At 38.1% G+C, this 21,526-nt stretch overlaps 1 protein-coding gene across 3 annotated transcripts in view; it reads right to left on the bottom strand.

Moving 5' to 3' along the window:
* The window catches only part of LOC145514265 (uncharacterized), a 985,725-nt gene extending 964,576 nt beyond the window's left edge, over nucleotides 1–21,149 (bottom strand). For 2 of the 3 annotated variants that reach the window (XR_014060002.1, XM_081511613.1), the window contains exons 1-2: nucleotides 20,906–21,149; nucleotides 920–981 (exon numbers count right to left, since the gene is read on the bottom strand). The gene's annotated coding sequence lies outside the window, so the exon portion shown is untranslated. The remainder of the gene's footprint in view (nucleotides 1–919; nucleotides 982–20,905) is intronic. The other variant, XR_014060001.1, reaches the window with a different exon arrangement.
* Between the last annotated feature and the right edge of the window lie 377 nt (nucleotides 21,150–21,526).

Here is a 21,526-nt window from a genome sequence, read left to right on the forward strand (position 1 = left end):
CAGATAGGGTCTATTGCAGCAACTTAGTGGACATGTGATGTCCCAGTCACATGCCTGCAGTTTGGAGAGAGAACTAAAAGTATTTCAAACCTACCACACAGGAAGTAAGGCTCTGCAAAACTTAAAACTTTCATCCATCTGCCCTTCTCCACTTTGCAGTAACCATCTTCTCTTTGCCGTCCAACCCATACCACTACTATAACCAGTGTCCTTTTTGTTTCTCCTCTCCATAGACACACTCTTATTATCATAACAGTACACATCATAACACAGAAAAAGCAAACAACAATTCCATTAGTCTATCATAAGGAAAGGAGTAATGACTTTTGGTGCTGCACCCAACAACAGAAGAGGTGGACCTTTAACATGCCAGGACTTACGGATTTTCACAATCTCCATTTACAATTCCCCTTCAATTTCATGGATGTTTTCATGCCAATGATACTTTTGTCCAACATCCATTTATAAACAAGCATGAACCAGCTAAATTCATCTGAACAATCTTTTTCTAATCAAATCTTTCAGACTCTTCCACCCATTTCCCACCATTTTCAAACAAATATCCATAAAATCTCTACTTGCTTAACTCAATCTGATCCACTAAGCCCTATTACAAACCTGACCCTTCTACTCAATCCAGTTTGTCTACTGTCTCTATATATTCTAGCACCAATTTGAGAAATCATCCAGAACATTCTCTGGATATTTGAAAAATTACCCATAACATTCTCTGGATATTGCCTCCCACAGGGAGCTACAAATTTCCCAAATTTTCTTTATCCTAACCAGCAACTGAGAATGCTTATCCAAAATATAAATCCCAAGGATTGACATCAGCAAGATATCAGGAGTTTTTTTTCTTTCTCTCTCTATAACTGTCATCCTCAAATGGAAGATTGAATTTAACTACCACACCTACCTTTGTAGGAATCCAGGAGTTCAGTGGAGAAGTCTCAGCACAACATTGGAGCAAACAGAAATCTGAAAATAAATCCATTGGAAAAAGTAAGAGCAGTGTCATTTTACCCATATCACCTCTCCCCCAAAGGGGCACATCTCATGCCAAGAGAAACACCTCCTTGGCCCCCAGCAGTTTCTCCTCGTGGGGAAGTAAGAGTATAGTGTGTGCCTTGCTCCCCTAGTCATGTGAGACACTGCCATAAGACTTACTTCTTTCTTACCCAAGCCAGAATACTTGAGGAATCAACACCACCGAGACGATGAGAGAAGCTAAGAGGATCGTGAATCCTATGACACAAACTCCATGAGGAAGATGCCCCATAAGTCACTTGGGACATCTGGCCACAGGTCTTCCGAACTGGCCCGTGGGTGCCCCCAAAGCTCTGTATGCCTCACTTACCCTAATATTTCTCCCCAACCCATCACTGGCCCCCTGAGAACACTCTGGTGGCTTGTGAATGCCAGTTTTTGCAGATGGCTTGTCAACACATGCAGAAAGTCAACCTAACTGCAGGTAGGGAATAAGGCACACTCAGGGCACCCCTGCCCCTCCAGGGGAAACATGAGGTTTTCCACACCTGGCTTGGCTTTAGAGAATTGAGCGGTGCACACTATCTTAGTAGGGCTTCCCAGGTGGCACATACATCCCCTTGCCCATGCAGGAGACACAAGAGACTTGGGTTCAGTCCCAAATCGGGAAGATCCCCTGGAGGAAGAAATAGCAACCCACTCCAGTATTCTCGCCTGGAGAATTCCATGGACAGAGGAGTCTAGCTGACAATAGTCCATGGAGTCACAGAGAGTTGGACATGACTGAGCATGTGTGCACATGAGTGCACACATACAATCTTAGTAACCTGCTCCCAAGAGGAACAGTAGACGTAGAGTGGGTGATTCCATAGAGAGCATCAGAACTCTTCTTAGCCATACTGACTGGTGAAACTATTTTTCTCCCAAAGCCACTCAGCAAAGACTAGACAAGGTGACTGCTTCAACAGAAATCATAAAAAAAAAAAGAATAAAACAAATTCTGGAGAAAATTCTGAATACAATGAAATAAAGGGGGGTGTGTGGAATAGAAAGTATCAGCAGCAAGCTTGATCAAGCAGAAGATTCTGTGCACTCCAAGTACTTGAAATTATCCAAAGAAAAAAGATGAATAAAACATGGCAATTGTTTACTCTTATTATTCAATGATCCCTGCACAGTGATGACATTCTTTTGGAACTATTAGTTCATGCAAAGGTATGATTGCTTGTTATTGTTTAAATAATGTTGGAAACCCACCATACCAGACTTCCTTCTGGGATAGAGGTTTTTGATTTTTTTGGTCTCATGAAAATTCTACATTCTTAAAAATAAATGAGGACTCTAATGAGGTTTGGTTGATGGGGGTTTTACCTGTTAATATTTAATGTATTAAAAATAAAATAGAGATTTAAAGTTTTTAATAATTCACTTAAAAATAAACCCATTACATGTTAACATAAATAACAGTTCAGTTCAGTTGCTCAATCGTGTCTCTTTGTGACCCCATGGACTGCAGCATGCCAGGCCCTCCCTGTCCAACTCCCAGAGCTTGCTCAAACTCATGTCCATTGAGTCAGTGATGCCATCCAACCATCTCTTCCTCTGTCATCCCCGTCTCCTCTCACCTTCAATCTTGCCCAGCATCGAGGTCTTTTGAAATGAGTCAGTTCTTTGCAACAGTTGGCCAAAGTATTGGAGTTTCGGCTTCAACATCAGTCCTTTCAATGAACATTCAGGACTGATTTCCTTTAGGATGGACTGGTTAGCTCTCCTTGCAGTCCAAGGGACTCTCAAGAGTCTTCTCCAACACCACAGTTCAAAAGCATCGATTCTTCAGTGCTCAGCTGTCTTTCTAGTCCAACTCTCACATCCATACATGACTACTGGAAAAACCATAGACTTGACTAAACGGACCTTTGTTAGCAAAGTAGTGTCTCTGCTTTTTAATATGCTGTCTAGTTTGGTCATAACTTTTCTTCCAAGGAGCAAGCGTCTTTTGATTTCAAGAGTTGACTCATTGGAAAAGACCCTAATGCTGGGTAGGATTGGAGGCAGGAGGAGAAGGGGACGACAGAGGATGAGATGGTTGGATGGCATCACTGACTCGATGGACATGGGTTTGGGTAAACTCCAGGAGTTGGTGATGGACAGGGAGGCCTGGCGTGCTGCAATTCATGGGGTTGCAACGAGTCGGACACGACTGAGCGACTGAACTGAACTGTCATCATCTGCAGTGATTTTGGAGCCCCCCAAAATAAAGTCTCTATTTCCATTGTTTCTCCATCTATTTGCCATGAAGTGATGGGACCAGATGCCATGATCTTAGTTTTCTGAATGTTGAGTTTTAAGCCAACTTTTTCACTCTCCTCTTTACTTTCATCAAGAGACTCTTTAGTACTTCTTCACTTTCTGCCATAAGGGTAGTGTCATCTGCATATCTGAGGTTATTGATATTTCTCCTGGCAATCTTGATTCCAGCTTGTGCTTCATCCAGCCCAGCGTTTCTCAAGATGTACTCTGCATATAAGTTAAATAAGCACGGTGACAATATACAGCCTTGATGTACTCCTTTGCCTATGTGGAACCAGTCTGTTGTTCCACGTCCATTTCTAACTATTGCTTCCTGACCTGCATACAGATTTCTCAAGAGGCAGGTCAGATGGTCTGGTATTCCCATCTCTAAGAATTTTCCACAGTTTGTGGTGATCCACCCAGTTAAAGGCTTTGGCACAGTCAATAAAACAGAAATAGATGTTTTTCTGGAACTCTCTTGCTTTTTCAATAATCCAACAGATGTTGGTAATTTGATCTTTGGTTCCTCTGCCTTTTCTAAATAACATAAATAACGACCTTTATTAAATAAAGAAGAATGAGAAATGTGGTATTGTTTTTTTTTTTTTCAGATCTCTTTAATGTCTCATTTAATGGAAGAGAGCTGGATTCTCCTATCTGCCTCTGTATTCAGTCAGTTGCACAAGTTGTTTTGGTTGAAGTAAATGGAGAACATTCAAACTCAGAGGGATGTAGTTGAAAAAAGAGGGACCTCACTGACTGCCTAAAAAGGACACAGGGAACCCCAAGCTTCCCTAGACCACTCTGTGAAACCCTCCACTCTGGAAAAAAGAGATATTTCCTAATACGTCTGAGAAACCCTATTTTAAAAACAAATAAACAAAACATGTATAACATTCTTTAACCAACAATTACTAAAGTTATTGGAATAACCAAGGTTATTAAACTGAGGACATGCTATGTTGGGCTTGAATTTCAAAATCTTAAGTAAGGTTTATTTGCCTTTGTTATTGTTTCCTAAATTGCTCTCCTCCTCTAGACTTTGAGTTAGCTCCAGGGATGAGTCACTTAACTTCTCTAAATGCCATTTCGAGTGTTCCTTTCCCTATTTGACTTTCCTATGTACAGAAGTGAAGAGAAGTGAAGTGAAAGTTGCTCAGTCATGTCTGACTCCATGCAACCCTATGGACTCTACAGTCCATGGAATTCTCCAGGCCAGAATACTGGAGTGGGTAGACTTTCCCTTCTCCAAGGGATCTTCCCAACCCAGGGATCAAACCCAGGTCTCCCGCATTGCAGGTAGATTCTTTACCAGCTGAGCCACAGAAAAGGAGTCTAAAAAAGAATTGGTACTGCCCCTCTATTGGTGCCTCAAGTGGGATCTCCTCACCCATTTTCCTTACATCTTGTGACAGTTCTTCATTTGTATCACATTCGTGCTTTTTAGTTCTCTCTTTGAGGGAAACATCTCAGCTAGAAACTAATCGTAAGATATGTATGTGTGTCTAGGCATGGACACTCTTGTTTGCAACCATCTTAGGCAGATGTGATAGAAGTAAATTTTATGGTGTGTACATTTTACATCCTGATAAACACAATTGACTTCCTATTTATCCTTTTCACATCAACATCCTTACACTTTCCACAACATAACTAATCTAGAAGTGGTGAGTATAAATTCTGTAGATTAAAACAGGATGTCTAATTACATGTAATTATCCAAACCATTGTCTGCCACAACTATCAATATCCTTTGAAGCACAATTTGGAAAATCTACTCTGGACTATACGTAGGAGAACCACTATTAACACAGTGTTGGAAATTTCTTGTGGGTCACTGAATGCTCCTGAAATAATTTCATTAGTAAGTTATAAACTATTTTTCTAGATTCCCCATTTCTACTTAAAAAAAGTAGTGATCCACTTTATATAAACAAAATGGGTAAAAATTACACTAACATAGAAAAGTATGCAGAACCGTCTCTGACAAATTGCTAAATCAACCAGTTGGCAGTTCTTTCCAAAACAACCACTCTTAATTTTGTTCAGTCTCTGATAATGCGTTTAAAAATAAGAAAACAAAAATTAACAAAATTAGAAAAGTTGCTGATTTGTAAATAAGTATACAAGAAAAATGTATTCCTGAGAAAAATTTTCTTAGATACCTACATATGAATGAATATAAAAAGAAACTATGAAAGACAGGAGAGCAAACTATGATTAGTTCAATTAGTATGTTGACTATTCCATACAAGACACCATTACACGTATATTAAGAGATTCAGAGGAGAATAAACTAAGACAAACTGTGATCACTGGATCTTATGATCTAGAGAGTAGTACAAGACAATACATAACTCAAATTGCCAAATACAGATAACTACTGTTATTGCAATATTAAAATATACTAACTGAATAAGAAGAAAAAAATAATTCCAATAAGGTCCAAAGTATAGTTTATAGAGAAAGTAGTACTTGATTAGTTTTTATAAAACAGACTGAAGTGAAAAAAAAAAAAAAAAATGGGACCAGAGGTACAAATATAAGAAAATGCAGGGTATGTTTAGTTGTACTTGGGGAAGTTTCTGCTTCAAAAAATTGTTGATTATAGTCAATGTATTATAAAGTGTATTTTTCCCTTATCACCTGTATTCACTCAGAATTAGATTAAGGACTTTACAGGTCAGAAGTCATTCAAAATCAGTATAGATGAGCAGTTGGCTAAAGTTAATAACTTGCACAGATTACTTATGATCCCAGTGAAGTTTCTTTAATTAAGCCAACTTTCATAATCCCTTTCTAATGCCTTATCAACTTGATTTTTATCTATGTAAGCGCTGGCTGCCTCAGACCAGGGGATCTTTTATGAGACTCAAGATGATACAAAGGAATTTTAGACTGAAATCAACAGTTGATGGCTAGCTACCCACTTGGCAGTGGTTAGGGCAAGAATTGGTCTGACTAAAGTTTTCTATCCTGAGATTTCCGTGCATAATGTCCCATTCCTAAAACTGGAGCAGTTGCCATAACACTGCTAGGCAATGCCTGTCCAATGCATGGATCATTTTAGCCTCTGGACTCTATTAGATTATTTTTACATCTTTTTCAGACAGTGTATTCTCTTCCATGAGCCCAATGATGTCCTCTCTCACCGGTTTACTACAGTTTGGCAAACTTTTTCTATAAAAAGCCACGTAATATATATTTAGGCTTTCCAGATAACAAACAGCTGGTGTCTGCTGCAACTGCTCACCTCTTCATTATAGCACAGAAGCAGCCATGGACAACACGTAGAAATGAACTGGCATGATCCGATTTCACCCGGGGACAACACACAGAAATGAACCGGCATGATCAGATTTCACCCGGGGGCTGGCTATGGTTTCTGATTCCAGCACTAAGTTACTTGATTTATGAAGCGAAACCCTTAAAATCTCAGCAAAGCCAAATTAAGGTGGGAAAAAACAACTGTAAAGGTACAAAGAGAAAGTACAACAAAAAATATAGAGCTTCAAGCAAGACAATCCCCAGAAAGAAAAAAAAAAAGAGAAGGAATAGGTGTTAGGCTGCACCCCACAGGCCTGCAAACCTTATAGTTGCCCAGCTCCAAGACCAAAGAAAGAACCCAAAGACAGTGAGAGAGGTATCAGTGGTTCATGAAAAAGGGAGCTCTTACACACCCAAAGCACGGTCCCGGAGCTGCACCCCACTGTGGGGCAGACGGCAGGAAGACCACGGCAGTCGGCTTCGCTACCGGGGGAAAGGGGGTGGGGAGAGGACGCTACCTTTTATAGAGGGGATTGACATCAGGTGCGCTCAATTACAAAGAATCAATTCAGCCCTGTAATTTAGAGAATTGGATGGTCCTGTCGGTGAAGCAGGCACTGGTTGAGCAGGGGATGTACAGAGAGCAAGAGGAAAGCCACAGGGAATGGCCTGGCCATACGACACAAACAGAAACAAAAGATAAAGACGTGCCTCAACGGCTTCACTTTTGTGCCTCAAAACACAGATTGCCAAATACCCCCCTCTTAGATTTCCCGGGGAATCTTTTTAGACATGTAGACCCTCAGACTTAACTCAGGCCTCTTGAATTAGGGTCTCTGAGGTAGAAACCCAGAAATTATCATGTTTAACGAGATTCCCAGGTGATTCTCATATACACTCAAGCTTAAGCATTGTTGCATAGCTTCAAGAACTTTCTCTTCATTCTGTAGCTCCCTGATTTTTATTATTAACTCAACTCTTTAACACTGTGTGATGTCTCAGTGGAAAGGAGAACATATTGTCAGGTCCCTTTGAGTATACTGGGTTTCCCTGGTGGCTCAGGTGCTAAAGAATCTGCCTGTAATGCAGGAGACCAGGGTTTGATCCCTGGGTCGGGAAGATCCCCTCTGTCCATGGAATTATCCAGGCAAGGATACTGGAGTGGGTTGCCATTTCCTTCTCCAGGAAACACTTTGAAGATACTGATGCCTTGGTCTGTTAACTTTCCAAACTTACTCTCATGCTTTAGACATTAGCCTTTGACTCTGTTTGTTACAGGTAAGAACCACACTCACTAGCAGACTCACCTGATACTGATTTCTCTTAATATGTTTTCTGCTATTAAGGGCAAGATGAGCATTAAGGAACAAACTTGTATTAAGATCTTAATAACACTGGTTTTCTATGTACATCTCTTCAAAGTAAGACAATTTGGATTCTGGAAATGTCCCTACTGGCCTAAAGAAAAATGATGAAAAAATAAAAGTTCTAGACAAACATGAATTGTAAAACATAGCAAAATAAAATCCTTAGAAGGGAATGCTTTTGACTTCTCTATGCTTGGGGCAAAACAAATGTACATCCAGTAAAGAGACAGACTAAGACTAATGCCTTAGTCTACCTTTAAGTCAACAACAAACTTGCAATTTTGGATGACTCCTGGATGTGTTATTTAGAACAAAAAAGATTCAATCACCTTGTAACTATATGCTGAGAATATCAATTTAGGGACAGCAGTTTTAGAAAAGTGAAATTATCCAGTGGGTGGAATCTTAAATAATACTTTTTGAAAGAACTGACAAAAGGCTCATGAATAATGGTAAATTTCTCATAATCTGGTATCTTCCTACCAGAGTGAATTTATGTAGTTTTTAAAGCCAATTTATTCTTAGAAGCAAATTTCAATACAAATTGGGCTCAAACTTTATTTCCTTTTGTCCTATGGATGGATTTGAGGAGTGACTTTGCTTTCTTTGATTTCAGAATAGCTTTGAATGCTTTCCTCTTTAAGGATTCAGAAATGGCTTTGCAGTCTTCTGTTGTGTCTTTGTTAATCCTTTAAGACTTGTGAATTCTATTATTTTAATCTCTTTTTTTTCCTTGTCCACTTTTCTCTGTTGGACTTTGGGATTTATGCAAATCTCATCAAAAGTGGACCATCCTGCTTAAGAATAACTTTTTTTTTCTTTTTCTATTTCTGTTTCAGCTCATGTTTCTTGACCCAGTCACATTTGGTCCAGAAGGTCAAGTTCATCTTGAAGAAAAGTTATTTATTTCTCAGAAGATATGATTTATATCATTTTTCTCTTTCCTCAAATGACCTGTTGAAACAGATTTCTGGGGACTAATTTATATTAATTCCAAAGTATGACTCTGAGGGCATGAGCATTAATTGAAAGACTATTTTTATCACCTATGCTCTCCTTTAAAAAATAAATGACATTTTTCCAAGATTTAATTTAACTTTCAGTTTTGACTAGGGTATTAAATGTCAGAAATTATACTTCTGTGTGTATGTTTGTTTAATAATTCTATAACAAATGCAATTAATCTCAAGAGAATCAGATTATAATTCATTTCCTTTAATGCTGCAAAATAAAAAAGTCATTTTTGATGAGGCAGAAGGTGCCTGGAAGTACTTTAGCCTTAAGCAATGAGTAGTTTCCAAGTACACATACCTATAAAAAGTAGACATTTTGAAGCCCATGTAAAGAAACATTTAAATAATTTGAATTTAAGGTATATAGCACCAATATATCTAAGAATCATGAGACAGATATATAAATATTGAGCTTCAATAAGAGAAAAGTGTAATAACTTTTAGGCTTGCCAGGTGGTGCTACTGGTAAAGAACCTGCCTACCAATGTGGGAGACATAAGAGACACGAGTTCTTCCCCTAGGTTGAGAAGATCCCCTGGAGGAGGGCATTGCGACCCATTCCAGTACTCTTGCCTGGCGAATCCCATGGCCAGAGAAACCTGGCAGGCTACAGTCCATAGTGTTGCAGAGTCGGACATGACTGAAGCAACTGAGCATGCACAGTGACTGTTACGCTAACATTTGTTGAGTGATGACTAAGTGCCAAGCATGGTGCTCATTTGATTTAAAAAATGCTTATGTAGATACTATTATCCTCAATTTATATCAACTGCCCCAAGTCACATATCTCATAAGTATTTTGAGCCACAATTCAAATTCAAGTATTTGAATTCAAAAACTTCTCTTTTTAGTTTCACATTATACCTAGATATCTCAAGAGAAAATTTTTTGTTAAGTAAAACAGTGTGCCTCACAACTCTGCCCCTGTCCAGAGCCGAATGTGTTTGTCTGTAGAAAAGGACTCTGATGATGGCATCTATCCCAGACCAAGGTTTGTCACATTCAAACCTGGTTAGGTAAAGAGTCTATTTTATCTGTAGAACTATGACACTGCTACCTGCTCATCCTCTTTGGACTTTTCTTTCCAAAAATTCAATAAATTCAACAAACAGTTATCCACCGATGACTGAAAACAAATTTGTGAAATGAACCAATGACTGCTCAAATGAAAATACCCAGAATGTATATACCCAAATCAAGGTAATTAGAGAAAAAATTTCTGGGTTGAGTGTAATCTTTTTTTCTTTAAAAAGTAAAACTATATTCTGTTATTTCATAGCTCCAGAGCCGTTTTTCTGCTCTCCTTATTCACACACACACACACACACACACACACACACATGTCCACGCACACGTGTCAATAAGTGCTCAATCTTAGGGGAAATTCTATTCTTTGCAGGGAATTGTGAGACACTATGTGCCATAGTAAGGCATGTTTCTGGTCTATGTTCATATATTTCTCATGTGTGGAGATCTTGTGTCTGCTTCTACCAAGAACACCACTATTAACTCTTGCCACAGCAAGACAATAGTCATACAGTAGAATTCTAGGATACAAAGCATTGAGATTTCTATTTCCTGTTTTCCCCACTGAAAGTGATCGTATGTCAGTTCTTTAAAGTCTTTTTGATATTCAAACATATGATTTGTATTTATACATCAAAGAATTACAATAAAAGGTAAAGTATCTTGAGAATTCTAGAAAATCACAAATACTCTGAGTACCATAGAGTCACTGAAGACTTCTGGAAACTTGGGTGCAACCAATCATGTCAATATGTTTCATGTTTATTTGTGAGATTTTATTAAAATTATCTGATAGATGAAAGCCTAAATTCATCAACCTCAGCAATTAATCTGGTGCCATTGAGGAGAAGAAAAAAAAATACACTAATTCTATTATACTCTTATACTCAGAATTCCTTTGGGAGCACATTTTGCAGATCCAAGTCAACCAAACTCACTTTGAGGTCAAGGACTACTTCAGGTGAGCTTCAGTGAAAAGAATTTTGCCATCTGTTTGATATATTATTCATTTAAAATATTCAGAGAATTGCAGATGCCAAGAGAGGACATTAGATTGAGTGCGAGGCCTCCTATGCATATTCAAGCAGCTTTATATATCCTTCATGAATCAAAACAAAGTGACTAAATGAGAAGGTACAGAGAATGGACCACAATGAACAAAAGGACACAAAAAGTCTTCCATGTGAAATCTAAATCACATTAAGCCATGGGAATATCTTCAAGGTCAGGTATAATAAAGAGATTTAATTTTGTACCATGTGTATTATAATCTTCTAAAAATATTATTAATAAAAAGTAAATTTGGTCAGTTCTTCAATTTGTAATGTGCCAAATAATTGCCCTACATTTTTTAATTTTAAGGCCTACCAAGAGGTTTTATATTTTGGGAATGTTTTCTGTCCTATATTATTCTCAATTTAATACATCCAGATATCAAGTTACCAAATAATGAAGACTCTGGCCCAAGTATGCATATGCACTGATATGTATGTGTGTACATGTGCTTGTGTGAGTGCATGCATATTCGCATTTATGTGCAAATGCATATTTATTTTTATGTTTTATATTAATTTATATAATTTGTGAATGAAATCAAAAATTCACTGTAAATATAACTAGCAGAATAACTTTTAAAGATTATCTTCATAAATTAGCTAGTTGTATGTAAAATATTTCAATTGGATTATGTCTTAATTAGCCACCCATAGGGAGGATAATACAATTATGCAAAGCCAAAATGAACATTAGGTCTTTAAAGAAAAAAAAACAGCAGGTTTAAGCGTTGAAATAGATATCTTAGTTTGTTTCCCTACTTAACGACCTTGCACTCTGGTTAACTTACGAAAATTTCCAAGTCTAAAGTTTGTACTTTTTTCACAAAGGGCAGTTATGTCTGTAAAATTACAGTAGGTCAAAGTAGACCTCTTTTTCTCACTTTTCTTACCAATCATCAACTTTCTCCTTTCAACTAAAGTGATTTTACCATATTTTATTTACTTTAATTCCTTCCTTACCCATATTTTATTTATCAGTTTCAAAGCTAAAGACCCACAAGGAAATTTTAAAAAAAAAAGCTATGAGCAATGAAAATAGCTGTCTCAGATCCCATGCGGATGGATTTTGATACATTCATTCAGAAACTTACGATGCATTTTGAACATTCTTTGGGCCAGCAGTGAGTAACAGCAACTAAGAATGCCTGCCAACTCAGGAGACGCAGGTTCAATCCCTGGGTTGGGAAGATCCCCTGCAGAAGGAAATGCCAACCTACTCCAGTATTCTTGCCTAGGAAATCCCATAGGCAGAAGAGTCTGGTGTGCTACACTCAATGGAGTTGCAAAAGAATCAGACACAACTTAGCGACTAAACAACAAGAGCACCAGGAAACTAGAAATATCCAGCATGCTCACTTAGAATAGGGGCAAACTCTACAGAGCAATAAACCCTGAGCATTCCAAATTATGGAATTAGAATTTGTAACAATGCTGACTCCAGTCTGTGAACAACTAAAACAATTTACTTAGAAATTGTATGTTGAATTTTCCACTGTAATCCCAGCCTCTGAAATAGAAAGCATTCATTAATTTATTGAGCAAATATTTATTGACTCTGTGCTATGCTTAGTTGCTCAGTCATGTCCGACTCTTTGTGACCCCATGGACTGTAGCCCGCCAGGCTCCTCTGTCCAGGGGGATTCTCCAGGCAAGAGTAAATAAAAGATTCTATCTTAGGTATAGTTTATATTAGAATGCAGGAGAGTGTGCATTTGTGTATATATATGTGTATCATATACATGCACATATATATACACAAATTACATATACATCTAAGTTTCTGGTTTTAATGTTGTTCAGTCATTAAGTCATGCCTGATTCTTTGTGACCCCATGGACTCTAGCCCACCAGTTCCTCTGTCCATGAGATTTCCCAGACAAGAATACTGGAATGGGTTGTCATTTCCTTCTCCGGTTGGAATTTCTCAGACCAGGAATCGAACCTGCATCTCCTGCATTGGCAGGTGGATTCTTTACCACTGAGCCACCAGGGAAGCCCACATATACATCTACATATACATAGGTTTGTGGCTCTGTTTGTTTGGTGGTGTTAAATATTTCATCACATTGTTAAATATTTCATCTCTATAAAGTAGAGATAAACATCTGTCTCACAAAGGAAAACATTATTTTTTCCTTTCCTTTGTGATGTTTTGTTAATTCATTGAAATGATCAAAGAATCAGCAGCCAAATTCTTGTCTAAATGTTAACCATTAGTATTAGTTATTTTCTGAAGTTCCATCTCTCTGATGATCAGTGATTTCTAACTCGTTCCTTGCTTTCTTCTGGTTGGCAAGGTTTTTAATGTAACTGCCCTCTTGCTTTTTTAGCTTTCAGCAGCTTTAGCATGCCTGCATTAATTTATCCCTCTTTCAGATATAAACTGCATGATATCAGTAATCGCTATGATTATAGATCTAAAATGCTGCTTTCAAATCCAGTGACATAATTTGGTCTGATTGAGCTGGATTTTCTGGGTGTCCTGTACTGTTTGCCTGACAAGTGGCCTATATCTAAGATTTGCTGGATCATGTTTTTGATTGATGCATTATTCCTACAAATTGAAATAGATGTGCTTCCTTCTTGCCAGAAAGATTTATTTTGAAGGGTCATCATGGTTTCTACAGAGGACCCATATCCTCAGGGGACAAGACCCTCTGTTCAAATAGAAACAAATGTAACAGTTTCTATCACTATCTTCCCTTATTATTTATCTATGTATTTTGAAAAAGATTAGGGGTTCTTACACAGAATCTGAAGCTCCCATTTCCTACTCAATGCCTGAATTTCCTCTGCTAATTCTCCAAGCAAAGGTTATGCAGCCTTCTGCTTGACCACCTTCAGTAATGGGGCAGCGTTCTTTTCCTCTCTGGGGCACAATCAGTTAAGCTATTTCCAAAGATGAAATTATTAGATTGTCATTTGTTAATCAATTGAGAATGTGCCTTACTTTTTGACACAGGTTTTCCATTCTAGTTCCACACAAAATACATCCTACCCCTCTATACCTAAATAAATCGTACTTCACTTGGCCAAGCATGACTTTAACTCGGAAACATCTATTGAATTGCACCCTAGTCCTCACAAACATAGGTAGACCCTCTTCGGAGATAGCTAACTGTGAAAGAGGGCCACAATTTAGCACTTATGTTACAATTTAGTAGAGAAGCCGTCTGTACTTTGATAACTTGTATATCTGTTAAAGCTCAAAGACACATATAAAGGCCTGATACTAGGATCTCTAGTTATATTCAATAATTCCTTTGTCAGAATTTTCACTTTTCAAGTTCTTAAGAGAGAGGAAGAAGAAAATGTTTTAATAAATAAACAAGAGTATCCATCATCTGGATTCCTAAGTGGCTGAGTGGTACAGAATCTGCTTGCAATGCAGGACACCTGGATTCTAACCCTTGATCGTGAAAAATCCTCTGGAGTTAAAAATAGCAACCCACTCCAGTATTCTTTTTTTCTTCACTCCAGTATTCTTGACTGGGAGATCCCATAGACAGAGGAGCCTGGCGGGCTACGGTCCATGGAATCGCAAAAGAGTTGGACACCACTTAGCAACTGAACAACAACATCAATCATCTAGATGGGCTGTATCAGATGCCCCTAGTGAAGCCATCAGGGTTCTGAACTGTTCATTCTTCACTTGGACTTCCTCAGTGTGTGAGTTCCGTTATGTCAAGTGCTTCTTCCATGAGGTGAGGGAACATGACCAAAGAGAACTCCATGTTCACAGCCTGTGACTCCAGCAAATGCACTCTCGTTCCTTTTGTCTAGATGTCACTACCTTGTCTGAGAGGACCCTGATTAGCCCAGGAAAAGGACATGGTGCTACTGGACAGGCCCAACACAACTGCATGAGATGATGAGAGAAAGTTCTTTAAAGGAAAGAAATCTGGGGAACCCGTCTAGAGACATCATAAATGAGTGTGAAATTTTAACATGAATAAGAAAAGAATGTCACCTGCGCCTCATGCCACCCTGAAATCTGGCTTTCGTTATCTAGATGGAAAAGTGAAACTTCCTTTTTATTTCTGGAATATGTGATGATGGACAGCAGCTCAGTATTTGTAGAAATCGCGTTGCTTTTCAGTCTCCTGACATAATACCATCCTGAATCTGAAAGACTTTCCATTCGATAATGTCAAGGAGAGAATAAAGTGGTAGGTCTCAAATGATGAAGGAGCTGAAAGATTACAATTTAGCAAGACTCTCAGTTCAGTTCAGTTCAGTCGCTCAGTCATGTCCGACTCTTTGCGACCCCATGAATCGCAGCACGCCAGGCCTCCCTGTCCATCACCAACTCCTGGAGTTTACCCAAACCCATGTCCATTGAGTAGGTGATGCCATCCATCCATCTCATCCACTGTCATCCCCTTCTCCTCCTGCCCCCAATCCTTCCCAGCATTAAGGTCTTTTCCAATGAGTCAACTCTTCGCATGAGGTAGCCAAAGTATTAGAGTTTCAGCTTCAACATCAGTCCTTCCAATGAACACCCAGGACTGATCTCCTTTAGGATGGACTGGTTGGATCTCCTTGTAGTCCAAGGAACTCTCAAGAGTCTTCTCCAACACCACAGTTCAAAAGCATCAATTCTTCAGCGCTCAGCTTTTTTCACTGTCCAACTCTCACATCTATACATGACTACTGGAAAAACCATAGCCTTGACTAGACAGACCTTTGTTGGCAAAGTAATATCTCTGCTTTTAAATATGCTATCTAGGTTGGTCATAACCTTCCTTCCAAGGAGTAAGCAAGACCCTGGCAAGCCAAAAATGAAGACCAGGCAAGTGTGCAAGCAAAAACCTGGAGATTAGTAGAAGGTTACATCAAGGGAGGCCAAAAAAATATCCCACATATGGCAATAAGACATTACATAGGTGTCCTTGTTACATAGGGACAAAATTAGTTTCCACAGAAGGATTTCTAAATATTCTGTATTCTACCACAATATGCCTATCTTCTCCCATCCTAAACACTTGATTCTTTTAATCCATAAAAGGTGATTTGGATTCATATGCCACACTCTTAAAACATATTTACACAAAGTTAAGTTTAGGAGGTAAGTGCCTTAGGTACCTGAATTGGTCTTTGCCATCACTAGTAAGTACTTCACTCAGTGATGGGGCCATAGTACTTGCTCAGGAAGTGTTAAAATAAAAGATTGAAAATCTTGGACCAGTTGACTTTGAAAGTCCTGACCATTTCTTAATATCTGTCTCTACTTGTGCAATTTAACAAATCAATCCATGAAATTTGTATCAGATTCTTTTTATTCATTTGGTTTCTGCTTTGTTTTAGAAACAAAGCCCATTTTCAGAACCACAAATTGGTGAGATATATTCTAATGCCATGGCATGGACATGATTAATTTCTCAAAGAATTTCCATGACATTTCTTCCTCAAAGCAATTCTATCATTGTAGTAGATATTACTGCCATGTTTCTCAGATGATGGAATGGGTTCACCATAGGGTCTTAGGAAAATTCCTAAACTATTGAACTTCAGTAATTCAACTTACTTCACTCTCCTCTTCCGATTGCTGACTGCAAACAACATTCAAATGACTCCTCTGTATAAAATATAGGGGAAAAGATACTACTGACAGAAAAAAGACTTCCTGTCTAAAGTCTTTGCCAAACAGGAACAATGACAAAAAGAGTGCCTAATTATGTAAAGTTTACTGCTTAATTTAAAAGCCTTTTTATTGTACAGGATCCTTTTAATTACTGCTGTGAACTGCTATCTCCTGTGATCTTTCATGTATACTGCCATCTGTTTTTAAAATATCTTATGATCTTGAAATAACATTGCATGTAATTTGCTGCCTTTTATTCAATCTACAGGGAGGAGGTGAAAGACCTCACACAGTGTGACTGCAAATCTCAGGGCTTTCTATGAAAGAAGGAAAACAATGTCAACTACAGAAACCCAGTGTGTCCTCAAATCTCACCTGGACTGTAGCCTCTGGATTAATAAATTATAGAAAGCAGTACTGCCACTAATTAGCTGCATGACATTACATAAGTTAATGGATCTTGCTGGTTTTCAGTTTTCTCACTTGTATAAAGAAGAGATAGGCTAGATGAAAACCAAAGGACTTGTGGACTTTAATATCATGGAACACAGCCTAGTCATTCAAAGGGATTCTTGCTCTGTCTGCAAAGAATCCCTTTGTGGACACACAGACACAAAGACACACACAGTTAAATCAAGGCTTTGACATCATCAAAAAGTAGAATCTTTGCTTAAGAGTTAATTCTAGGCTTGGTTTTACAACATCCAGACTTTCTGTGGTTACTGAAATGATATAGAAGAAAAGCAAGAACAAAAGTAACCTTAGTTCATTGCAAAGAAAAAAAAATTACTCATGTGTGTTATTATACTAGCATGTTATTGTGTGTGTGTGTGTATATACATATATATATATGTTATTTGGCATGATGCATAGGTATTCACTAACTCAACAAAAATCAAAACTCAAAACTTGACTATATTGAGTCCACAAGGTGAAGGAAGTTGGGGAAATCCAAGTTAATGTCTTATTAGAGCTTATAGCTTTGCCTTGCACATAGTAGAAGCTAGTAAATATTTACATAGAATTCCTTTAGTATTTTATAATTTCATGATGATTATTTGAGTGGATGAAGTAAGTTAATGTGTAACAGAAAAATGCAGTCTGCTTAGTACCTGATACATAGCAAGACTAAACTTTTAAGTAATTTATCTATTTATTTGAACAAAGAAAACTTGTCAAACTGTTTAAAAGACCCAGACTTCTATTTCCATCTGGGATTATATTATGAACATTTGAAGGAAATAATTTAAAAATGCACAAAAGGCATATATGTAAGAACAATAATCCCAAGGATTAATAATAGCAAAATATTTGATACAAGTTCTTAAAAATGGCAATTATGGTACATCTAATGCTGCTGCTGCTGCTAAGTAGCTTCAGTCGTGTCCAGCTCTGGGCGACCCCATAGATGACAGCCCACCAGGCTCCCCAGTCCCTGGGATTCTCCAGGCAAGAACACTGGAGTGGGTTGCCATTTCCTTCTCCAATGCACGAAAGTGAAAAGTGAAAGTGAAGTCGCTCAGTCGTGTCCAACTCTTCGCGACCCCATGGACTGAAGCCTGCCAGGCTCCTCCATCCATGGGATTTTCCAGGCAAAAGAGTACTGGAGTGGGGTGCCATTGCCTTCTCCGACATCTATATGATGTATTCTTAAAAGAGTAATAACATATATAATAGTTATTGTTAAGTAAAAAGACAGTAGAATAGAAATTGTATAGTTATTGCCTGACACTGATTTAAATTTACTTCAAGGAATATGATATAATTTGCTAATATAACACATTAAATTTTTATGTATAGTAAAATATTTGCTACTTTTAACATATAATTATCGTATTTATTACCTAAAATTTATTTAATATGTTACAATTAATAAATAATATATAATAAAATGAAACACAATATATGTGACACTAAAATTCTTAGGATTTACAGTCATCTCAGGTTCTAGAACTATGGATTGATTTTATATTTTATAAGTATTACAAATTTCCTTTGCATAAAAATTGAAAAACGTTTTTTTCCTGATTCTTTTGTTTACAAACTTCTGTTTTCATTTTAGTACTGCTACTCATTTGTGGGGCTTAAACAACTTTTCTTCTGTTTCTTCTGTACAACATGCAGGGAGAAGCTCAACTGAAAATTACTTAGGCCAATGATCCAACCAAAGAAGTGAACTAGCCAAATGGAGCAAGCTTATCACCCAACCATTACACAAGCCTTATGGAAACATACATTGAAATCCCATATTAATTCCAGAAGAATACTTGAACTGCACAGGTATATCATCCATTCACTATAAGGCCCTTTAGTGCAGAAATAGCACACTGGAATGTCAACCAAAAATGCAAGCATGAAGGCATTGAAAGAAATGCAGAAATGAAGCTAGCCATAAAGCAATAGAGAAGCCATATGATGAGGAGTGTGAAAGACTGGAAAGTACATCTTCCTTGTGTCCAAAGGATACAGACTCACGTAGCCTCCACAGACTGTGGCCAAGTGGAAATAAGAGTTCTGCACTGACAAATCATTGACAAGAAATCCATAATTGTTGGTATTTTCTCAGTGCTGACCACCAGCTATGTTGGTAACTTTTGTCTTTGCTGTTATTTTTAACACTATGATGACTATAATTTTGTGTACACTATTTTTGTGTGCAATATGCAGGGCTAATTACACAGAAGCATGGGAAAGGATGAGAAAGAGGACATTTACTAGACAGGGAAGTGCAGAATCCTAAACACTTATTTTGACCAAAACAGGGACCTTCAGTAGAGAGACAGCCACTCTCCAGCAACATCACAGGGAAGGAGTGAATAGCATAATAACCCTGACATCACTGCCCTCTCTCTCCCCCTCCATCCCTTGAACCTCCAGCCAGAGCTCCAAACCCAAAGAGAAGCCAGAAATGGAGGGCATCCATTGATATGGTCATACAGGTCAGCCTGCTGGGCTGAGAGCAAAGTGAATAAGAGAATCCTCAGGAAGAGAGGATATGGAGGGCCAAGACAGGATACCTGGCACAAATCCTAAATTTCTGTCCATGAAGTATTGAAGCCAGAGTTTATCTCAACAGTGCTCTGTACCTTTCAGGCAGCACACTCTTTTTCATTCCACCCAGGATATTTATAACCAAATACAATCATTTTGCCGAAGTGTAACCAAAGATAAATTAATGTATGACTTTATAGCACCACAATCTAACAGGCTGTTAAACAGCATGATCGAATTAAAGGTCCTGAAAATGGCATAACTAATGGCACTGTCTCGGGAAAAAAAAATAGTGCTAATGCAGAGGTTCATGAAATGTGTATGAACTGTATAACATATTCATGCCCTATTACTGAGAATTTCAAAGTGTCTCACTGCTCGAGATAATAGGCCTTGATTCAATTCAGTCTGATGTGGCATGAATTTCATGTGCTAATTAGTAAAGCATTTCTTAATGATTAAGGGAAAAAATCAGATAACATTTGATTGGAAACCCAACTGTCAGAGATAAAGCATAGCTACAACTGAGGTTAGAATGAATGCCATTCATTTTGAATTCAGGTGTCTTAATTATGATAATTAATGATTGTATTCTTTCTATAAATGAATTCAACCAACACGATAAGCATATGGTAATTAAAGTGCTTTTTTAGTGTTGGAAATTTAAACAAATGACATCAATAATAATCATGTCCTTTCCTGTGTTTTAAGTTTAGTTTCCTATTGAAGTCTGTTTTCTTCTTTAGTCATTTATGAGTTTTATATCCTTTCAGTACTTTAATAGCAAATATATTTCTAGGAGGTGATATCTATTGACATTGGATTTCTGACAAGAATGTAAATTATTTCCCATTCATTGACATTATAGATAGTGAGTCCTGCTCTCTATCAGTGCTATGGAATTTTGTTAAAAACAGTGTTGGATTTATCAAACTCCAGTGTTGAGAGTTAATAAAAAAATAAGTAACTGACCCAGAAGATATAGGTTAATATGGACAGCATTACATAAGAATGATTACATAAAATTTGATAGGACATTTAAATTCTGAATATTCTGAGTGTAATCTAATCACAGGAAATGGCTTTAAAGGTTCCCATTATTATTGCAAGGTTTTTCACACTGACACATTATCGATCCAGACTTCATCACCTCTTGCTTGCTCTCCTGCAATCACTGCCCTGCCTCCATTATCTCCTAACTCCATTCCTACACACACTATCTATTACTTTTTCCTTATGTCAGATGATATTAAAGCACTTCCATGATAAAATGCAACCTTTTTCCAGCCTAATCGTCCACCCTTTTTTTTTTATTTGTACCTTACTCTTTTGGTCAGTTCACTTGGTCATCTATGACTCTTTCACTCTTCTGCCACCTCGAATGTCCCCAAGTCCTCCACCTGATGTGGCTCCATCTTTTGAAGTTTTAGGCTTCCCTGGTGGCTCAGACAGCAAAGAATCTGCCTATCCATGCAGGAGGCCCAGGTTCGATTCCTGAGTCAGGAAGTTCCCAAGGAGAAGGGAATGGCAACCCACTCCAGTATTCTTGCACGGGAAATTCCATGGACAGAGAAGCCTGGTGGGCTACAGTCTATGAGGTCACAAAGAGTCGGACATGACTGAGCCATAGAGGGTAAAGAATCTGCCTGCAATGCAGGAGACCCAGGTTCAAAGCTTGGGCCAGGAAGATCACCTGGAGAAGGGAATGGCACCCCACTTACGCATTCTTGCCTGGGAAATCCCATGGATAAAGGAACCTGGTGGGCTACAGTCCTTGGGGTTCAAAGCATTGGACACAACTGAGAGACTAACACTTTTTGGAAAGACGTTTGCAGACCTTCTGAAAGACCCTTCAGAAATATCTCTCTGGAATTAACATGCCTATGATTTGTATATCACAGTAAGGATATTCACACTTTTCTTCCCCACAAGACTGTGAGA

This window comes from Giraffa tippelskirchi, chromosome 7 (genome assembly GCF_054371585.1).
Source record: "Giraffa tippelskirchi isolate mGirTip1 chromosome 7, T2T-mGirTip1v1.2.pri, whole genome shotgun sequence".
NCBI lineage: Eukaryota > Metazoa > Chordata > Mammalia > Artiodactyla > Giraffidae > Giraffa > Giraffa tippelskirchi.